A 16646-nucleotide genomic window follows, 5' to 3' on the forward strand; every position below is an offset into this window, starting at 1 on the left:
CTTGGCTAGTCCCCAAGGACAGCCAAAGTGCTTATGAGGGTTTCCATGGTGACATATTTGACATAAAATGCTGGGCAGGGCTCCAGTCCTCTGGGTCTGTATGGGCTGAACTGTCTGGATGCCTTGTTCATTTGAGATTAGTTGATGTATGATTTTGATTACTGCATAATTCTGCCTCTCCCTAGTACTCAACACTCTCTGTTACAGTTTGGTTTGGCTTCTTGTTTGTTATTAAGGCTAGACACCAGTAGTTTAAGCTGTACAAACAGTATTTCTATGTTTTTTACTACTCTTTATATCATTGACATCATGCTATCGCTATTGTTGTTCGTAGTTGCCATTCTGACTTCGGCCCTGCTTTTCTGCCCAGTGTTTTGGCATTCCTCTGCTGGACTGAAGGACTGTACCAAAGGAGAGATGCTTTGGGTCATCAGTCTTATTTCTCTTGGGCCTTATTTTCTCCCAAATTATAGTTTTATGTAATGTACTTTTTTCAGTCCAAGCCCATGAGCAGCAATGAATTGAATTCAGGTTATGCTGCACAACCTTGTGAAATGTGTTGTTCACAGTTGATGCGTCTGTGCTGTGAATCGAGCCATCTGTAAAGCGCAAAACTGTCAATGGTTCTATTCTGCTGTGCAGGGGAAAGGGAATTATTTTGAGGACTAATTCTCTATCAGATTTGTGCAAATGTGTATATCTGGGAAACTAGATCTGCCTGCGTTACCTGGCTGGAGGGATGTGAGGGTCATCTTGCTTTCTTCATGTCGGATCTCTTTCACTAGTGATTTTGTCCAGGACTTCATTGCTTTTAAAATTGTCTAAATTTGACCAGGGAACTGCGATAGAACATTTCCTTTCTTTGATCAGACAAAGAACTGATATATATTTTTGTGCTGTATGTAACCTTGTTCTTCAATTTAACATATTTGGCATCGGTTTCTTTAAATTTTACTTTTATTATTCAGGACAGGGAAGCGCTCTTCTGAAATGAAATATCCACAGTGCATTTGGCAAAGTCTCAGTTACCCGGCTCAGTGGTGTGAAAGTTACCCAGCTGTTCATCTTGCCTGATATCGGACCAGAAGCCAACTGGATGACTGGTCGCTTTTAATGCCTGGTTTATTTACTGTACCACGAGGTTTGTCTGTTAGGGGATTATCCTCTCATTTGTTAAACCTGGGTTAATGGCATACCAGCCGTAACATGAAAGTGGCCGAGATCCACAAAAATACGTTGTCGTCAAGTGTTGAGAAATGTGAGCGGTGCTGGTGGGCTGGAGGAGTGCCCGCCCCGAGCTACCCTATCGTTCTCCCTTCTGCTACACCACCTAAACGGACTCCTGGGTGGGAGGTTTTACTAAGGTATGCTTTGATACTGACTAGTGCTGTAGACACCTTGCCTGTCAAACAGCTAGCAGGGAGCAGAAGTATAGCATAAGGGAGATATCATATCCTTCTCTTTTGTTTGCTTGGCATTCTCTGTCCTCTTACCCTTCCTCTATTCTCCTCTCAGCTGCGCCTGTGGACATTAACCGTTAATGACTTTGCCCTCTAAGCACAGATCAAAACTGTCTGGTTATATTATTTAGGCTCTGGCTTCAGAGACCCTCGATCCCTAAAGCCTGTGGCCCGCCGCCAGCCTCCCACCCCCCCTCCCTGTCCCCCACCCATGCATGGAAAGGAGTGGCTGTTTTTGGGACAGAGGGAGAAGAGATTTTTGGCAACAGGGATTGAGGGAGTTAACATTTGACTGTTTGTACTCTGAGAGGAGAGTGGGTGGGAGAGTAATGGTATCCAGACCATTGTGTGCCTGGAATATGCACTGTTTCTGCCTGTGCGCTGGCTAGAGTTATATAGTTTTTGGCTTTCAATAGGGGTGCATCAATATATTGGCATCCTTTCTGATTAAAGAGACTTTCCCGGAACTTTGGCAACTACACAAGTATTTTTTAAACCTCTCGGTTTGGGCTGGATGTGTGAACGTGTACTTCATACATGCATAATCTATGAGCAGAAATACTGTTTTACCTCAATTACCCATGAAATCCCTAGTTTGAAAGCAACTGTTTTCTGGAAGCTGGGTGGCGCCATTTTGAGTACTGCAAGCTTGGCCCACATGTGCCAGCCCCCTAGCAATTCGAGTTCCAGCCAATAAACTTCAGGCCCTCACCATTTTGAGTGACAGGAAAGAGTGTTTATTATATTGAAAAGATAGTCAAGTGACTACTCTAACAATGGAAATACTTCTTCAAAGATTAAAGGGAGGAGGCGAGATCAGGTGGGACCATTCTAGCCAATGAGAGGGCAGATACAGTGCCCTGCAAAGTATTCATCCCCCTTGGCATTTTTCCTATTTTGTTGCATTACAACCTGTAATTTAAATGGATTTTTATATTATTTGGATTTCATGTAATGGACATACACAAAATAGTCCAAATTGGTGAAGTAAAATTCATTTTCTTTTAAATGCAAAGGTGGTGCATGTCTATGTATTCACCCCCTTTGCTATGAAGCCCGTAAATAAGATCTGGTGCAACCAATTACCTTCAGAAGTCACATAATTAGTTAAATAAAGTCCACTTGTGTGCAATCTAAGCGTCACATGATCTGTCACATGATCTCAGTATATATACACCTGTTCTGAAAGGCCCCAGAGTCTGCAACACCACTAAGCGAGGGGCACCACCAAGCAAGCGGCACGATGAAGACCAAGGAGCTCTCTAAACAGGTCAGGGACAAAGTTGTGGAGAAGTACAGATCAGGGTTGGGTTATAAAAAAAATATCAGAAACTTTGAACATCCCACGGAGCACCATTAAATCCATTATTAAAAAATGGAAAGAATAAGCTCCACAGCGGAGATTGGAGTATCTCTCCATAGGACCACTTTAAGCTGTACACTCCACAGAGCTGGGCTTTACAGAAGAGTGGCAAGAAAAAAGTTATTGCTTAAAGAAGAATTTGTAACAACCAAACCATTACAAAACTTCTATTCAATAAAATAAGCGCCATGTAGAAAATTAGCCCAAATTTGACAATCTCTCATTGACTTCCATACAGAAATTCCTCACTTCATGGTCTTATTTTTGTGGACAGATTTTGGGCAGAGTAAAACCTCTCGCTTCACCTCTTCCTCTCTGGTGACAGCTAGCAAGATGCACATTGATAAGTTGCACAATGAAAGAATAAAGCTGGCCCAGATCTCGCCAGCATTATCCCATGAGGTAGCCCAACGGCTCAGTAACACAGCAGAGAGAGAGAGAGAGAGCAATCACTTATTGCACATATCTGCACATACATGATGTAGTAAGCAATTTTCGGGGGCCCATTTTGGCTCTTGACCTCTACTTTGAGAACTACTGGCTAAAAAGTATGCTAATCTTCCAGAAAGTCTTTTTAAATGTGGTAGACTATTTCTGCCCTCATGAACATGCATACGAGGTACCAACATGCCCATCAGATCTGATAATGGTACTGAAAATAACTGCTATGGTTTGGAAAGTACTGGTTTGATACTGCTGTACAAATAAAATCTATATGCCAATGTATTTCTGCCTGTTATAGTCACTTGCTCTCCTTAGGTCAGTGTTGATGAAACCCATTTTATTAATGGAAAAGGAAAATAGTTCATTTATTTCACCATTGCTGTTTATGAGAAGGGTTTTCCTCTACCATCACCTCCACATTGAAGCCCAGTAAGCAGTGGCTAGAGGCTGTGGCTGACCCAATAGTGTGACATCTCTCTTCCTCTGAATAAAGCCTACTGTGTTACTACGGACGAAGGGAGGTCAGAGAGCGGTTTTCCTCAGTGCACGCTTGCTATTGATCATGAGAGACGCACACATCCCCACCCCCACATACACTCAGGTCTTTATTCATAATTCATCCACAAAACAGGAGTGTATTTACCAGGAGAATACTGTAATATTGCTAGTGCTGTTGACCAACATGAGTGCTATCTGAACTGAACACGAATGAACACGATGGAGACCGGCACAACCGGATACTTTCTGTGCATTCATCTGATTTGCACAAACACACTAACATCAACATATTTTATTAATGGTAACACACTTTGGGTTCATATGATTGGCTGAGCCCTCGTCAGGTGAGAATCTCCCTCTACGTAGGTCGGTAAGACCATAGCCTTGGTTGGTTAAGAGGCTTCTCCAGGCTGACTGTCACAGTTGGGCTGGCTAGACTGAAGATATTATAATAATCTGGGCACCATCCATTGAAGTACGTATGTATATACCCAGCTATTTTAAAAAACAGACCCACTCGTCATATTTGGCATGCCAGAGAACTCCCTTGAGTAGGTTTATCACAGCTCCAACACGCATCCCATATTCACTGGATCATTAGACACGGCCCTGTAGGCTCCTCAGGGCCCTCAGTCTAATGAGGTGATGACGTGTGGGACCCTCGATTCCACTCCACTGGTCCCACTGTGGCCCTCGCTGCACTCTCACTGTCTCACTGCCACATGTTCTCATCTCTTGGAATCCTCATATGAAGAAGGGAGGAGGGGGGGAGTGGAAAATCAGTCTCCATATTTCAGTTTATTAGCAGAGGGAATGAATGAATCAATGTATTCAATGAGGGTGTTGTGCAATTTGATGTTTATATTGTCCAGAAAGACTTTAATAGATTTTGTAATTTTATCACCAAAGGCAAATACTGCAGCAGAGTTTGTCTGGTCAATGATGTCATTTTCAGAGTGACAATACTGCACTGCAATCACTTCCAATGATTGGCCTCTGGAACTATTGAGAAGTGTGCACTTTCTTTTATTGGCTGTTGGATGTACTTAGGATTACCTCCGTTTCCAAAGGCATGGGCACACACCCTCTCCCTTCTCCCCTCTCAGCAGGGACAGTCAGTGCGCTGTGTCTGACATTCTTTTACGGCACATGACATTGCAGAGGTGTCCGGAAGCCAGTGAATGACTGACTTGATTCCAGCCAGGCTCTGGTTTGACTCTGCAGGGCCACAAAGGGAGTTTGTTATCAGTCCCTTGACGCCAGCACCATGGGATCACCATGGGAGCTGTGGAGAGTGAATAATCACCATGCAGAGGCATACTAGGTCACTGAAGGACTGCCCGCCCAGTCGCCCAGACACAATTCCTAATCACTCTTAGTGTTTGAGATGATGCCTGTTAAGAATCATGAGTATGAGTGTAGTTTGACACAATTATTGGCTCGTAAATATAAACAGTTTAAACATTATCCCGCTATCAGATTTTCTTCAGAAAGTATAAAGACGCCTTGACTTTTTCCACATTTTGTTACATTACCACCATATTCTATAATGGATTAAATCAAATAAAACATCCTCAGCAATCTACACAGAATACCCCAAAATGAAAAAAGCGTAAACAGGTTTTTAGACATTTTTGTAAATGTATTAATAAAAATAAAAAAAGATACCTTATTTACATAAGTATTCAGACCCTTTGCTATGAGTTTCGAAATTGAGCTCAGGTGCATCATGTTTCCATTGATGTTTCCATTGTTTCTACAACTTGATTTGAGTCCACCTGTGATATATTCAATTGATTGGACATGATTTGGAAAGATTTGGAAAGACACACCTGTCTATATAAGGTCCCACAGTTGACAGTGCATGTCAGAGCAAGAACCAAGCCATTGTCCGTAGAGCTCAGAGACTGGATTGTGTCGAGGCATAGATCTGTGTACCAAAACATTTCTGCAGGCTACAGAAAGATCCTTGATGAAAACCTGCTCAAGAGGGCTCAGGACCTCAGACTGGGGCGAAGGTTCACCTTCTAACAGGACAACGACTCTAAGCAACCAGCCAAGACAACGCAGGAGTGGCTTCGGGACATGTCTCTGAATGTCCTTGCCAGAGCCCAGACTTGACCCCGATCGAACATCGCTGGAGAGACCTGAAAATAGCTGCAGAGAAGAATGGGTGAAACACCCCAAATACAGGTGTGCCAAGCTTGTAGCGTCATACCCAAGAAGACTCAAGGCTGTAATCGCTGCCAAAGGTGCTTCAACAAAGTACTGAGTAAAGGGTCTGAATACTTATGTAAATGTGATATTTGCTAACATTAAAAGAAAAACTGTTTTTACTTATCATTATGGGGCATTGTGTGTAGACTGATGTAACCTAACAAAATGTGGAAAAAGTCAAGGGGTCTGTATACTTTCCGAAGGCACTGTATGACACATGAACATTCTATGTCAACGTGTTTCGATAGGAGTTAAGAAAAGGATATCTATCTCCATCTTGCTTATAGTTATCTATAAGTGACTGCTATTCCTTGGTGAATTCTGTTATTGTGCCTACATAAGCCTCAGAGAAGACATTCAGCTCTCAGACAGAAACTGACATATATTTTAGACATAATCACAAAAGACATAGCAACTGCTTAAGACATTAGCTGTCCATTTATTGGATAACCTAATAACCAGGCTGGAATGTTTGACATGGAAAACCCCCAAAATATCTTGTGACCGAGGTTTTGGTATTTTATTGGTGTCATTATGTTATTCTCTTCAGTGTCTGACCGTCTGGTGTAATTCTCCACACTATAGTCCTATATCCCAGATGTTATTGTGACCTTAGGGTCACCAGTTTGGACCTGTCCTCCCTTTTATATGGTATAAATTATTATCAAAGAATGCATATTATGGTCTGGATAGATTTTTAGTAAATCGACTGGAGGCATTCCACAGTGGATCCTGGAACAGAATAGTTAATGTCCTGAAGTTAGCCTCCCTTATCTGGGCACTGGTGTGGGGTAGGCTTCACCTTGAAAAATATTACAGGAGTGGCTTATAGCTTGGATAGAATAGCCCCACAAGCCTGAATGATGTGTCCACAACTGACTTGAGAAATTCCCTGTCTCTCAGGAGCCAAGGGTAACATAGTCTTCATTTTGTCATACTATGAAGTGAAGGGTTAGCGTGCTGCGCTAAGAATGTTGACACTCTGTTCCAGAGACTCTGTCACTTCAAAGTGCTGTTTGTGTACCTTGGCGACCTTGGACTGTCTTTCTCCAAGCAATCTCGATGAAACTCAACAGCTGTCCAACATAGCCCAGATGTTGTAGATAGAACCACTCACTGAATCATTCAGAAAAGTTCTGGACAGTTTTCCTCTTCTGTCAGAATGAATGGGAAAGTCTCATTTGACTTGATTGTGCCAAAGCAGGTGACAAGCATGACCCACATATTTAGTCAGTGTTTTACTGTAGGGCAATTCCACGGTAACAAAATGACGCTGAGACTCAAATTTTTTCACTTTAAAAGTATGACAAACAAAAAGCCTTGATTGCAAAGTTACATTTTTAAATCCATTTTCAAAAACACATTTACCCGAAGAACTGTGCACAAGTCAATTTTGGCAACAAAAGGACGGTAAAATGTTCCACAGTTTATTTGACCACGTTTTACAAAAAACTGTTAAATATCTACTCTGAATTAAGATTTAAAGATGTCTGCAGAAAGAATGGGGTGTCAGCTATGATATGAAATCTATTTTGGTTATATAATAAGTGAAGTGGATTAACACCTGGTAACAGGACGATAGTAACAGAATGACATCATGGGTCCCTAATCTGTACTATACAGAAATGCATAATTATGAAAGTCATTCTCTTCATGGTGATGTATGCTGAATAGGTACACAAAGGTAGACACTGGCTATTATTCTAATGAGCTCCAACCCTCAAACAAGACCAATTTTGGTACTAATCATAGATGTCTCTGTTTCACAAGTTTAGACATCACAGTACAGCACAGTAGAGTACGGTACGGCATGGTAGAGTAGAGTTCAGTAAATTATACTGTACTCTACTTTAGTGTACTCTACTAAACTCTACTCTACATTACTGTATTCTACTGACTTATACTCTACTGTCCTTTACTGTGCTAAACTCTACTGTACTGTTTTGTACTGATCTCTACTTTACTGTGCTGTCCAAACTTGTGAAACAGATGTCTTTGATTGGTTCAGATTTGGACTGACCAAATTTCAACTACTTTTGGAAGTCCGGTGCTCAGTGGGTGAGCGGGCTGGTTATGGGAGGGAGGGAGGGAGAATAATTATGTTTTTAGAAATATTTACAAATTAATAAAAAATGTTAAGCTGAAATGTCTTGAGTCAGTAAGTATTCAAACCCTTTGTTATGGCAAGCCTAAATAAGTTCAGGAGCAAAAACTTGCTTAACAAGTAACATAAGAAGTTGCACTAATAGTGTTTAACATTATTTTTTAATGATTGCTTCATCTCTGTACCCCACACATACAATTATGGTCCCTCGGTCGAGCAGTGAATTTCAAATACAGATTCAACCACAAAGAACAGGCAGGTTTTCCAGTGCCTCGCAAAGAAGGGCACCTATTGTTAGATGGGTAAAAAAAAGCAGACATTGAATAACCCTTTGAGCATGGTGAAGTTGTAAATTACACTTTGGATGGTGTATCAATACAAAGTCACTACAAAGATACAGGTATCCTTAACAAACTCAGTTGCCAGAGAGGAAGGAAGCTGCTCAGGGATTTCACCATGAGATCAATGGTGACTTTAAAACAGTTACAGAGTTTAATGGCTGTGATAGGAGAAAACTGAGGATGGATCAAAAACATTGTAGATGTCTTATTTTTTATTGAACATTTATTTAATTAGGCAAGTCGGTTAAGAACAAATTCTTATTTACAATGACGCCCTACTTACAATGACGGCCCAGTTTCTCCACAATACAAACCTAAATGACAGAGTGAAAAGAAGGAAGCCTGTACAGAATTTAAATATTTCAAAACATGCATCCTGTTTCCAATAAGGCGCTAAAGTAAAACTGAAATAAATTTGACGAAGAAATTAACTTTATGTCCTGAATACCAAGCATTATGTTTGGGGCAAATCCAACACAACACATCAATGAGTTACCCCTCTTCATATTTTCAAGCATGGTGGTGTCTGCATCATGTTATGGGTATGCTTTCATTGGAAAGGACCAGGGAGGTTTTTTGAATGCTAGACAGACACTGGGAGACAAATTTAGCTTTCAGCAGGACAATAACCTAAAGGCCAAATATACACATTGGAGTTGCTTACCATGACGACATTGAATGTTCCTGAGTGGCCTAGTTACAATTTTGACTTAAATTGGCTTTAAAATCTATGACAAGACTTAAAACTGGCTGTCTATCAATGATCAACAACCAACTTTACAGAGCTTGAAGAATTTGGAAAAGAAAGAAGAAGAAGAAGAAGAAGAAGAAAAAGACCCACAGCTGTAATTGCTGCCAAAGGTGATTCTAACGTTTATTGACTCAGGAGTGTGAATACTTATGTAAATTTGATATTTCTGTATTTCATTTAATTTGTAACATTTTCGAAAAACATGTTTTCTCTTTGTAGGTATGGGTATTGTGTGTAAATGAGTGAAAAAATATGTTTTAATACATTTTGAATTCAGGCTGTAACACAACAAAATTATGAATAAGTCAAGGGGTATGAATACTTTATTAAGGCACTGTATAACTATATAGCCTACAGTATATAGCTGCACTTCTCAAAAATATAGACTCTTAGCTTTCATTTGACCCCAAATTTGATGTGCTCTTATGAACTTCTTCACATGTTAGTGCTCATGGAGCTTTTTTACATGGAAATCCCCTGTAGTAGCTATGTAGAGAGAGGAAGTGAGGTCAAATTTGTTGTATGATCTAAAGCTTGAAGGAGTGTACAATTACTGGATGTGTTTGTGTGGGCGATATGTGCTAGTGAATTTATTTGCTTAAGCTTCTAATGATGCGCTTTCAGCCTTTACACATATACAGTACGTGTGGGTGTCTCCTCTAGGAATGGGAGTAAAAATGATGAAATAACCCAAAAGCTAAATCCTATGTGCGTGAATGTGAAAACTTGAAATGTATACGTGTGACTAAGTAGAGCTGTCATAATCTATAAAGTAAAATCAGGTGCACAGTGAGGATGTTTGAGTGGGCGTAGTGAATGATCCATCCAGCTGTGTCCCTCAGGGCAGGTAATAATGTATGGTAATGTTAAGATAGATTGTGTGGGTGCAGAATACTATCCTGTGCCTGGCTTTTCTAAAGCATCAGGAATACTCAAGCTTTAAGTGAGGCTGACTGTAGCTAGGTTTCCATCCAAATGGCGACATTTTTACATCATCAAATGTGTTGCAGATTAAAGTCTGTGCGTGATGATGTAGTGCACATACAAATAACTTTTGCGGTTAAATTCGGTTAAATTCCCATGTACTGAATAAAAAGTTAAATGGGTTTCCATCGCATTTTCAACTCTAGTGATTGTTTTGTCACAAATGTGCCCACTCTGGTCTTGGCACCTGCGCTCTTGCCAACAGCTGGCAGATACAGTGCGGGTAGGCTACCTACATGATGAGATTATTATGGATAAGTGAGATTATTTTTAGTTGTCAAACGGCAGCCAATCATCTATCATCATGTCACCAGAATAAGACCCTCAATATTTATTGGAAAGGAGCGTCAAACTCCTTTGTGTGTGTGCACTTTCACCACCCTGTGAAGTTAATAATTAATTTCATCTGTAGCCTAATAAACTACATGCTTTCCCGAGACGTAGTGGGAGGACTACACAACATATCATCGTGTGAGTACAAATTGACAAAAAAATGATGGTTATTACCTAATTAATTTTAGAGACACAAAAAGATCACTCCATGTCGAACAAACAATGTCTGTCGGCATTTATAAATATGTAGCAGCTTTTCCTGTTTCCATCAGCCTGGTCGTGACTTTTTTGATGCTTTAGGTAATTCATCTCCATGAAGTGGTTGAATGGAAACCTGGTTAGTGTGGATGATGTCAAGGAGGTTGCAGTGAGAGAGCTTTCTGAGCCTGCTATTGGGTTTGACAGAGAAGGAAACTGCAACCAGTGTCTCTTCAAAGTATACAGGGCTGAATGGGGGGCGTGGCTGCACAGTTATTTGCAGGTCTCTCCAGAGTTGTTCGGTCGGGTTCAAGTCTGGGCTCTAGTTGGGCCACTCAAGGAAATTCAGAGGCTTGTCCTGAAGCCACTCCTGCATTGTCTTGGCTGTGTGCTTAGGGTTGTTGTCCTGTTGGAAGGTGAACCTTCATCCCCAGTCTGAGGTCCTGAGCGCTCTGGAGCAGGTTTACATGAAGGATCTCTCTGTACTTTACTCTGTTCATCTTTGCCTCGATCCTGACTAGTCTCCCAGTCCCTGCCACTGAAAAACATCCCCACAGCATGATGCTGCCACCACCATGCTTCACCGTAGGGCTGGTGACAGGTTCCCTCAAACGTGACAATTGGCATTGAGGCCAAAGAGTTCAATCTTGGTTTCATCAGACCAGAGTATCTTGTTTCTCATGGTCTGAGAGTCTTTAGGTGCCTTTTGGCAAACTCCCAGCTGGCTCCCAGCTGGCTGCCTTTTACTGAGGAATGGCTTCCGTCTGGCCACTGCCATAAAGGCGTGATTGGTGGAGTGCTACAGAGATGGTTCTCTTTCTGGAAGGTTCTTCCATCTCCACAGAGTAACTCTGGAGCTCTGACAGAGTGACCATCGGGTTCTTGGTCACTTCCCTGACCAAGGCCCTTCTCCTCCAATTACTCAGTTTGGCTGGGCTGCCAGCTCTAGGAAGAGTCTTGGTGGTTCCAAACATCTTCCATTTAAGAATGATTGAGGCCACTGTGTTCTTGGGGACCTTCAATGCTGCAGGAATGTTGTGTTACACTTCCCTAGATCTGTGCCTCGACACAAACCTGTCTCGGAGCTCTACGGACAATTACTTTGACCTCATGCCTTGGTTTTGTTCTGACATGCACTGTCAACTGTGGGTCCTTATATAGACAGTTGTGTGCCATTCCAAATCATGTCCAATTAATTGAATTTACCACCAATCAAATTGTAGAAAGGATGATCAATGGAAACAGGATGCACCTGAGCTCAATTTCGAGTCTCATAGCAAAGGGGCTGAATACTTATGCACATTTTTTTTAATTAGCAAAAATTCTGAAAACCTGTTTTCGTTTTGTCATTATGGGATATTGTGTGTATATTGAGGTAAAAAAATTATAATCAATTTTAGCATAATGGATCTGAATACTTTCCGAAGGCACTGTAGATCCGATCCCTGTTTTCAGAGGTTCAGGCTGTGACGATGATATATTTACAAATGAATAGCAAACTAAGTTTATATAAGTGCTTTAGTTTAGAGTATACTATAAAACTACAAATCGTCTGCTGTTTCACAAAACCCTTTAACTGAAAATATTTGTTTTTAACCCTTCATTGGTTTTCAATTCCTATGTGAACTATCACTGTTTTTCTTTTCCTATCCCTTGATCAAGTAAATTGTAAAATAAGATTGTCTTGGACTTGCCTTTGTGTTATGCTTGGCAGCCTTGTGGAGTAGGCCGAGATGGAACACTGTACCATTTTCAGTTTGCAACAAAGGCTTTTGTCTGTTTGGTTTCCATGGAGATCTTTAGTTCGATCTTGATAAAGGCCCTTTTCAATACAGTCACTGAAATGTTTCTATGTAGGAGACTGGAGAGAGAAATGGCGCAAAACAAAAATGTATGTAAAGAGCTGGATCAAAAGAGAAAACATGAAAGGGTGAAGGAGAAATCAAACAAATCATTTAGAGAAATCCAATACAGCTGTAACTAAATGGCAATAAGTTATTGCAAATGATTACTGATCCGTTTTTGGCCACACATGTAGCTTTAAGAAAAACATTGAGAAAGTGGACCCTTTTTTACCCTGTTCTTAAGTATCATTGGGGTCAATGTAAACAATGCAAAATGCTAAGCATATTCTGATGATGCAATCATCCCCATGCCAGCGTTCTGCTTTCTAAGCTCATATTGACCCAACGTTGACCTCTTTTTTTAATTTCTTTTTTTTTATACAGTATATCGATGTGCCAGTCTACAGATCAGTTTATTTGACCCCTGATGTGCTTGTGTTGAGCCTGTGCTCAGAGAAGGCACAATGTGTGTCGCTCTTAGGGTAGGAGAGAATGATGAAATTACCATCCTCAAGAAGAGAGGCTTTGAAAGTGAAATGAGTCAGCAGTTGGTATGGATTAGCCCTGATTTAAAGGATGGAATGTTGCTCTATTGTTTATTTGTGAATGTTTGTTTTTTGTGTATGACGTCATCTCTGCATGTCAGTGTCAGTACCATCAATGTCTGTATGTTGTGTGTCTGTGTTCAGTGCACTGTCATGGATAATGTCATGGATAATGAAAACATCTTCTGTAGACCTGTCAGATGGGGGATATTTGTAGTCTGTAATAGGATGATGGATGGATACAAGCTGAGGTACAATTTGTTGAAGGTCGTCCATAGATAGGTATTGAGAGGACCCGAATTTAATGCATTCTTGTCTTCCCTTTATCCTCTCCTCCCTCTTTCTGTCTCTTGTGAGGTGCTCACCTTCCTCTACCACACAGGCTAAAAATATATCTGTTCGACCTGTTATCCATCTAATGCCTTATGTGCGCGCGGGCACACACACACACACATCAGCATCTAGATTCTGCATCTTATCCCGGCCCTTTGTAGCCTACAGTCACAGCAGACCAACCCTCTCTCTTCTCTCTCTCCATCTCTCTGTCTTACCCAACACACAGTGGGTGAACACTGCATCTCCCTGCATCATCAGAGTGACAGGATGGGAGGATGTCGGTGGGAGGATGTCGGTGGGGGTGTGAGCATGATGCGTTGGTGGGGCTGAGCCTCTTTGGTGAAGCAGGTTTAGAATGATAGTTTCCAGACATACTACCCCTGAGCCAAACCCATTACATACTGTAGATGCTCTCTTGCAATCTAGCAAATGTGGAGAACAACATTGCTCACTGTATGGAAGAATGATTTGTAAAATCCATAGCCCTTATTCCACACCAGTGATCCCGGGCATGGTTCGATAGCTCTCAACCATCGATAGTGGTTGGTTCCCCAGGTGGTCTGGTTATGTACTGCAAGACAGGTGCAGTTGGTATTCAGCATCATTTACGGTGTGCTGCTTTCACCACTAGATATAATTCTGCTGTGCTGTCTGAGTCTTTGTGTTAATCTCTTCCACTGTCACTGCTGGTCGCCACCATGCAGTCTCCTCCCCTCCTAAGTCCATGTCCTGACACACTTTCAGACGTGTGTGTGTGTGTGTGTGTGTGTGTGTGCGTGCGCGCACAGGCACATTGCTGTATCTCTTCTATGGGTGCTCAGGCTGTGTTAACCCATGCCAGCAGTAACACTCCGTCCTAGAGGCAACGTATTTTTAGCCTAGCAACACAAGCTCTAGTTTTAGTGGTTGGTAGCGTGGAGGCGGATGGAACGGCTCTCTCTCCATCTCATCCCTTCTTCACAAAGACCGTACACTCAGTCAACCCTCTCACGCTGTCCTGCAGCACATACACATCCGCAAAATGGAAAGGGGAGAAAAAACGTTGTCCAATGTCATGTCTCTATGTAGGAAGGTTATGTGATGTGATATTTAACTTGAGTAATAAAAAGGTAAAAACATACATAATGCAAACCTTAATGTAAATATGTAAGTCTCTGGTGTGTGCATCATGCATGTTTTTGCCATGTGTCGTGTAAATGTGTGTGTTTCTCTATGATTGCGGCTCTGTTGGCCCTCAGACAGTCTACACTAGCCAGGGCACCATTGTCCAATGTTTGCTGACTGTTGGTGTTCAGATAGACTTCTCCTCTAGACGATTTGCTGAGTTCATCAGGCAAACACTGGCCTGTCCCATTTGAAATGAGCTGAGCTGATTCACTTAGTCTGGCCAATGGACTGTCTGACTGCAGCACAACACAGGGGCTAGCAGAGGGAGAGCAGGACAGGCTGCTAAGGCTGTAATGAGCATGTTTTGGGGTGCAACGTACTAAAGATGGTGGTGGGTACTGGGTACTAGAGTGGATAGGCTTTTAGATGTGGTGTATACTATTTGCAAGATTTGTATTTTTTTGTGGTGCAGCAGGACTTTTCATTGGACTATAGCAAGGTATCCCTTCAAACATGATTTTTTTGGGGTCATACTCTGATTTTATCTGTATGAAATGTTGCTGAGGAATATGTCATGTTTACCAGCATAGTTTGGAAAATGCTGTGTGTGCGGTGTCCTACAATAGTGTTGTTGGCCAGATTGTGTTAAACTCTTTTGTCTAACATTGTTTTTTTGGTGCTCTGAAAGCCAACTTGAGTTTAATGAGCTGAATATGCAAACCGCTACGTTGCATGCGCAAGCTTTGCAAAAAGTATGTGGACACCTGCTTGTCGAACATCTCATACCTAAATCATGGGAATTATTATTATGGAGTTGGTCCCCCCTTTTCTGCTATAATTGCTTCCTCTCTACTGGGAAGGCTTTTCACTAGATGTTGGAACATTGCTGCGGGGACTTGCTTCCATTCAGCCACAAAAGCATTAGTGAGGTTGGGCACTGATGTTGGGCGATTAGGCCTGGCTCGCAGTTGGCGTTCCAATTCATCCCAAAAGTGTTCGATGGGGTTGAGGTCAGGGCTCTGTGCAGGCCAGTCAAGTTCTTCCACACCGATCTGGACAAACCATTTCTGCATGGACCTTGCTTCGTGCACAGGGGCATTGTCATGCTGAAACAGGAAAGGGCCTTCCCCAAACTGTTGCACCAAAGTTGGAAGCACAGAATCGTCTAGAATGTTATTGTATGCTGTATTGTTAAGATTTCTCTTCACTGGAACTAAGGGGCTTAGTCCGAACCATGAACAACAGCCCCAGACCATTATTCCTCCTCCACCAAACTTTACAGTTGGCACTATTCAATGGGGCATGTAGCGTACTCCTGGCATCTACAAAACCAGGATTTGTTCGTCAGACTGCCAGGTGGTGAGGCGTGATTCATCACTCCAGTTTCCACTGCTCCAGAGTCCAATGGCGGCAAGCTTTACACCACTCCAGACGATGCTTGGCATTGCACATGGTGATCTTAGGTTTGTGTGCGGCTGTTCGGCCATGGAAACCCATTTCATGAAGCTCCCGATGAACAGATATTGTGCTGACATTGCTTCCGGAAGCAGTTTGGAACTCGGTAGTGAGTGTTGCAACCGAGGACAGATGATATTTACTCACTATGTTTACTCACTCAGCACTTAGTGGTCCCATTCTGTGAGCTTGTGTGGCCTACCACTTCGTGGCTGAGACGTTGTTGATCCTAAATGTTTTCACCTCACAATAACAGCACTTACAGTTCACCGGGGCAGCTCTAGTAGGGCAGAAAGGTTATGAACTGACTTGTTGGAAAAGTGGCATCCTATGACTATGCCACATTGAAAGTCACTCAGCTCTTCAGTAAGGCCATACTACTGCCAATGTTTGTCTATGGAGATTGAATGGCTGTGTGCTTGATTTCATACTCCTGTCAGCGACGGCTGTGGCTGAAACAGCGAAATCTACTAAGTGGTTAGAATGCATCACTGTTTAATTAAATGTCTCGATTTGTAGCTAACTTTAAAATAATTGACCATGGGGATTGTACTTGATCATAATAAACTAATTTTAGAGCCCGAAACAGCCATCAATTATTATTATTTTTGGTCGCTCTGGTGATAGAATTTACATAGGCTTTTTAGGATAGACCATGGCTTTTGG

The 16646-nt window shown here is 41.9% G+C and overlaps 1 protein-coding gene across 1 annotated transcript in view; it reads left to right on the forward strand.

The window, feature by feature from the left end:
• Positions 1-16646, forward strand: part of LOC109899776 (spectrin beta chain, non-erythrocytic 1) — a 121523-nt gene that overhangs the window by 13678 nt on the left and 91199 nt on the right. The gene's annotated exons all lie outside the window — the stretch shown is intronic.

The sequence above is a fragment of the Oncorhynchus kisutch genome, linkage group LG11 (assembly GCF_002021735.2).
Source record: "Oncorhynchus kisutch isolate 150728-3 linkage group LG11, Okis_V2, whole genome shotgun sequence".
Classification (NCBI taxonomy): domain Eukaryota; kingdom Metazoa; phylum Chordata; class Actinopteri; order Salmoniformes; family Salmonidae; genus Oncorhynchus; species Oncorhynchus kisutch.